This window comes from Orycteropus afer, unplaced genomic scaffold, assembly GCF_000298275.1.
Source record: "Orycteropus afer afer isolate SDZICR_OR568_19922 unplaced genomic scaffold, OryAfe1.0 scaffold00227, whole genome shotgun sequence".
Taxonomy (NCBI): domain Eukaryota; kingdom Metazoa; phylum Chordata; class Mammalia; order Tubulidentata; family Orycteropodidae; genus Orycteropus; species Orycteropus afer.
The window spans coordinates 3,840,018-3,846,989 of NW_006921814.1; positions in this window are offsets into that span (position 1 = coordinate 3,840,018).

The window sequence follows — 6,972 nt, forward strand, 5'->3', positions numbered from 1 at the left end:
TGACTACTGTGGCTGTATAGTAGGTTTTGAGATCTGGCAATGTGAGACCTCCTACTTTGTTTTTCTTCTTCAGTAGTGCTTTGCTTATCCGAGGTCTCCTTCCTTTCCATATAAAGTTAGTGATAGTTTTTTCCATATCCCTAAAGAATGTTGATGGGATCTGGATTGGGATTGCATGGAAATATTGTCACCTTTAGAAAGCTTTTTCTGATTATCTTAGCATAAATCGAGTGTTTTTTTTTTTTCCCCTGCTGTCTGTTGGGCATGGTTCTATCTGAACTTAGTGCCTTATGTTACAACTATTAATTTAATGCTCTCTCTCTCCTGCCTGCTCAAAGAAGGAACATGAGAGCAGCAGTTCTTCTTCATTTGTATATCACCACACCCTCATGTCATGGTGCTTCGTACATAATAGGTTCATAATATGTGTTTGTTAAAAAGAAGTGGTAGATTGTATGATTGCTATTCTTATTTTGCAAATGTTTCGAAGGTTCATGAACCCCTTCTGAAAGTTTTCCAAGGGGCTTCAAATTTCTAAGCTATAAATTATTAGCTCCCCAGCATTTATTACTGTAACTGAAATGCAAATTAGGATGACACATTGTGGAAAATTATCCCTATTCATTTCACATTCAGGGCTACTTTTAAACCATTATCCATACTACTTGATAAAAAGGATTAGGGGCATTGTCCTCTAAAATGTGATTCTATAGCCAAACTGGAAAGACATTTAGAAATCAATAACTCATAAAACATGCTAATAGCTTCAAATAAGCTTTTTTCAGAATTGTACCGTTAACGGAAGTCTCTGGATAACATGGACAGCATCCACCCTCTCCCACACAGCAGACACTAAATCACCAACTGTGTACATTTATTTATTCATTTGTTTATTTAAGATTTAGACTACATTTTCCTCTAGAATAATTTTACAGGAGTGATCAGTTAAGAATGCCATTAATATTCATGTTTCCGGAATCTTATGATTCATGGGTGTGTGGCAGTAGAGAAGAGTAGCTCAGTTCTAATTCAGTAACTTAGCTTTATGCCTCCTTTCTGGCCTTTTTATGAGCAATTTTTCAAGATTATTTACTTTAAGAGTATTGTTTAGAGGACGCTGAGTTTCTCTTAAGGGTGACAGGAAAATTTAGCAATGGTTAATGGTGATGGTTGAACAACATAAGGAATGCAATTCATATCACTGAGCTGTACATGTGAAGATTGTAGAAATGGCAACAGTTTGTTACTTATATATTTACCACAATAAAAACTATAGACTGTTAGATCCCATACTTCATGTAGGGAAGGTCTGGAGTGACTCTGTGGGTGTTAATGTGTGTGTATGTGTGTGTGTGAAGAAAACAAAGAGAATGAACTCAATGCTTTCATCATAACCAAATGATGGCAAGTCTTTAAAAGTTTGATACTACAGCATAGAATTCAAGAGCAAAACACTATGAAGAGAGCAATTTTACTTTGTAAAAACCAATGCTACAGAAAACTGTACACTTAAAAAGGATGCATTATCTTTTATGTAATTTATACTTCAACAATTTGAAAAAAATCAGTATGTATTGTGTTAGAAAGCAAATTAGTGGTTTCCTTAAGGCTAAGGTTGTAAGAATGATGTGAAAGGGCATGAAGAAACCTTTTGAGGTTATGAAAATGTTCTATATCTTTTTTGTAATGGTGATTATTTGGGTAGATATCTTTGTCAAACCTCATCAAGCAAAATATAAAAAGGGGTTTATTTTATTGTATATAAATTATATCTCAATAAAGTTGAGTAAAACAATTAATGGTTAAGCAAAGCATAATTCTTATTCTATCCAAGCCCTTTTAAATTGCTATTTTTAAGATTTATAATAAGTTACTGCTTAGTGCTTTATCTTTATGGTAACTTTTCCTTGCCAAATATCTCACAGACAAAAATAATGCATATAGATCTCATTAAATAAATAGGGTCATGAATTTTCTTCCTTTATAAAGATAAATTATTAATGTTCAATAATGCAAGGTCACTGGGTTACTTACATATCTTAAAATGCATATAAAATTCCATATATATAGCAATTTACCATCCAGCTCTGGGACCTATTCTAAAAAGAATGCAAATAGTTGGTAAATATGTAAATTAACAAATATAATCTACCCAATGTTATATTTAAGTGGAGAAGCTGTCACTTCAAAGTGGAGGAAGCTGGATAGTAACTTCTATCAAGTAGATGATATCTGAAGAGGAAACCACCCACAAAAAAAAAAAAAAAAAAAGTTTTAATTGCTGAGTGTCCATGGGACGTTATGGTGGAGAGCTGTCACACACAGCCTCTGTTATGGATTGAATTGCGTACCCAAAAAATAAGCTGTAAATCCTGATCTCTGTACCTATGAGGAGCTCTGGTGGTGTAGTGGTTAAATCATTCAGCTGCTAACCAAAAGTTTGGTGGTTTGAATCCACCAACCACTTCCTGGAAGAAAGATGAGGGTGCCTACTTCTGCAAAGATTTAAAGCTTTGGAAACCCTATAGAGCAATTCTACTCTGTCCTCTTTAGGACACTTTAGGATCACTGTGAGTCGATTCCACTAGATGGTAAGTTGGTTTGGGTTTATGACTGTGAGAATGAGTTTTCTGTTATGTCAATGAGGCAGGATTACTGTAGAGTGTGTCTTGAGTCAATCTCTTACAAGGGATAAAAGGAGCAGACTAGACAAGAAGAGATAAGAGGAAGTGAGATGCCCAACCACATGAAGATTGCCTAGGATCAGAAGCTCAAGAGACAAGGATCTACCTCCAGAGCCCACAGTGAGAAAGCCTTCCCCTAAGAGCTGGGACCCTGATTTCAGACTTGTAGCCTCCTAAACTCTGAGAAAATAAAATCTGTTAAAGCCACCCATTTGTGGCATTTCTGTTATAATAGGACTAGATAACTAAGATAGCTTCTAACTATATTTTGAAAATCCTCTATATTTTATGAGTTCCTCCATCATGAGTTGTGCCTTCCCAGTATGTTGTTGTTGTTATGTGCCGTCGAGTCAGACCCGACTCATAGTGACCCCTCCTTGGATTTCCAAGGCAGTATCACTACAGAAGTAGATTGTCCCATCTTCCTTCCGAGGAGTGGCTGGTGGGTATGGAATCCAGAAAATCCATTTTCTCACTATTCTCGGCATCTAAAATGTAAGCAGATGACCTCAGTTCCACCTCAGATTAAGACAGAGCATACTGGCCCCACAAGTTAAGCAGCACAGCTAAGTGAACCAACCCCCCCCCTTCCTCCTTATCAATTTACCTCAACCTCCCTGGGCTTTCCAAAACCAGCTGGACTCTATTTGGCAGCCATCTTAGTATCCAAGGTGACCTGTAGGTCATTAAGTGCCTCATGAATATTAACCTCTCCACCTCTGGGTGTAGTTTAGTCACCATTTTTTATACATGCAACATTTGGAAAAGTATGTCACCCTAACTGCCTGTGATCAGTTTGTGTGTCAACTTGGCTGGGCCTGGTTAAATGGCTAGGCAACTGGATGTAGTATTCCCCATGATGAGACTGGTAATCAACTCCATGATGGAATCTACTGTGATCAGCTAAGTAGCTGCCTTAGGGAATATGGTCTGCTTCCTGTTTATAAGCAGAATCCTTGGGGAATAGTCTCTAGCTTATGGCACCCTTGGACCTTGCATGTAGCTGTGTTCAGCAGCCTGTCATGCTCTGCTGACCTTGGGACTTACAATGGAATTGAGTTAATGGCCTGCTGTGTGGTTTGGTAACATCGGTATGGTGCCATTTTATTTGTCGACCTTGGGCTTATTAGCCTCAGCAGCCAGTAGCTGCCTGAGTGAAGAGATGCCTCTAACATCAATGGGACAGGAGCAAGAGGCAGAGCTGAAGACTAAGGTTGAGGGGCTTTCACACAGCCCCTAGAGCCTGGCACTTTGAACTTGAACTTAAAACCTCCTGAACTGTAAGAGAATAAACTCCTGTTTGTTAAAGCATCCATTTGTGGTATGTTTCCTGTCAGAGTGACACTAGGTAACCGGAACAGAATATGGTACCGAGAGTGGGGCACTACTCAGGTACCTAAAATGTGGAAACAGGAGTGGAGTGTGTCCTTGACCTGAGACCCTAGCAGAGAGACCCCAGAATACAGCACAAAAGACAGCAGGAGCAGAGCCAAGAGACTGGCAGAGAGATACCATCAGAGAGACCAGAATGAGAGACGGCAGTAGCAAAGCCCAGAGACCAGCATTAAACAGCAACAGGCTTACAAGCCCACGGAAGAGAAAGCTGGATGCCATTGGGTAGGTGGCTTCCTGGAGGAGTGGGTTGCCTTTGAGCATTAATTGGTAGAAGAGACTGGCATGAAACAGAGTAGCATATTGGCTGGCCCATGGAGAAAGAAAGCCAAGTGCTTTTTGGGCAGGAAGTTTTCCAGCAGAGTGGGTTGTCTTTGGCATTAATCGGCAGAAGCAGAGAGACCAAGGAAATGGAAGCAGAGCTGCCTCAGCCTGAAAGGGTAGGACCATGGCCTTTGGGGGTGGAACCACCACAGCCCCCTAGGTTTCAAAGAGCCAGGCCTTCACCAACTTGGTTCTGGAGTGTGGGGCTGCTCGTTCATGTGAGCCAGTGGGATAGAGCCAAAGCTGCTGCCCAAGGGGGGGGGGGGGGGAGTCCTGCCATGCCCGAGAAAGAGAGGAATTGGGACCACTAGGTCAAGGGGATGAGGTCACCACTTAGAGGAACTAGGGGACTGGAGCCATCCAGTGAGAGAGATCTGTACAGCTGTCACCCAGTGAAGAACTGTACAGATGCCAAGTTGACAAGGGGTAGAATTTTGGTAGTTCAGTTTGTGTGTCAACTTGGCTTGGCCTGGTTGAGTGAGTGGGCAGCTGAATATAGTATTCTCTATGATGAGACTGGTAATCAACTCCATGGTAGAATCTATTGTGAGCAGCTGAGTAGCTGCCTTAAGGAATGTGGTCTGCTTCCTGTACATAAGTAGAAGCCTTGTGGAATGGTCTCTAGCTTATGGTACACTTTGACACTACATGTAGCCATGTTGTTGTTCAGTAGTCTGCCATGCTCTGCTGACCTTGGGACTTACAAAGTACTTAAATTAATGGCCTCCTGTGTGGTTTGGTAACATCAGGACTATGCCATTTTATTTGTCAACCTTGGGCTTGTTAGTCTCAGCAGCCAGTAGCCACCTGAGTGAAGAGATGCTTCAAGGATCAGTGGGCCAGGAGCAAGAAGCAGAGCTGAAGCCCAAGGTCGAGGGGCTTTCACACAGCCCCTAGAGCCTAGCACTTTGAACTCAGACTTCTAGACTCCTGAACTGTAAGAGAATAAACTCCTGTTTGTTAAAGCATCCCATTTGTGGTATGTTTCCTGTCAGAATGGCACTAGGTAACCAGAACACTACTCTTGCATAGAATGGAAATGTATATATACCCATGATTTTGTATGACTTCCTGTTTTGTAAACTGTATATAAGGGAAGCATGAAGGAGCCTTCTTTGCATCACTCTTGGGGGCACTAGCCCCGAGTGTTCCTTTTCTTTGGCCAAAGAAACAAAAGTTCCTTTCTGTTCTCCCACCTTGGTCACTTATTTATTGGCTACAGTGAGTCACACTGAGCAGAGCCTGGATTTGACCCAGCAGCAAGATGAATTATGAGATTTCAACTCATAATGTAAGGGAACAGGGTAAAGGTGGGGCATCTCTTTTCCTGGTGTAGTTGGCAACAGTAGAAGTTGCAATGAAGTTGAGGACCTGGGATGGCCAGAAATTGGAGATAGTTGAGCTCTTGGCATCTGGAATCTGGGTTGTGGCAGCAATGATGCTGGCAGTTCCCTCAAAAGGAAAGTTCTGCAGCCTACTTTTGTGATCAAAAGCAGCAACAGTAACATTTTGTGGTTGTTTCTGGACACAGATCCAGGTAATTTAGCCTGACACCTATGGAGCCTGCTGAAATTCTGTTAGCTGATTCTCTATACTAAATTCTTCTTTAGCTTAAACAAACTGAAATAGATTCTGTTGTTTGTCACTTTGGCCAAAATGCACTTCTTATAAGGGGTTTGATCTTTAAGATCAAACTTGAGTTGGAAGTTTCCTGGGAAGTTAAGAACATGTGGAGCAAATTATATTCCAGTTTATTTCTAAACTATTTTACTATAGTGGCTAAGAATGAACAACATCTAGCAATTTCTTCCAGGGAATTATCTGACCTACTGTTAACTGGGCAGTCTTAGTGTTTATTCAGTTACTTTTAAAAAAAATAGTGTTGAACAGTTGCCATCGACTTGATTCTTACTCATAATGACCCCACATGGGTCAGAGTAGAAATGTGCTCCATAGTGTTTCCATAGCTGATTTTTTTAGAGATAGATCACCAGGCCTTTCTTTCAAGTTGCCTCTGGGTGGATTCAAACCACTAACTTTTTAGTTAGCAGCAATCTCATTAACATTGCACCACCCCGGGAATCCTTACCCACTGCTATCAAGTCAAGTCTGACCCCCATAGAGTTTCCAAGGCTGTGAATCTTTAAGATAAAGCAGATTGCCTCATCTTTCCCCCATGGAGCACCTGGTGGTTTCCAACTCTCTCCTTTTCAGTTCGCAACTGAGCACTTTAACTATTGTGCCACCAGGGTTCCCTTATTAGCTTATGTTATTTCAATTATCTCTTTGTATTTTTGGTTATTGTCAGTTCTACTAAATGGTAAGCTTCACAAGAGCAGGGACATTATCTAACTTCTTTATCGCTCTATCCCTTGAACATAGAACAGTTAAAGTTCCATGGAGGTGGCATGACTGGGGTTGAATCTTGACTAAATGGAGGAAGTAGTGTTTCTCAAGAACAAATCACAGTATATAGGCAGAAATGATGGGATGAATATGGCCTGTTTGTATGACTAAACAGTAATGGGAGATTGTTGTTGTTGTTTGCCTTCGAGTCGGCCCCGACTCATAG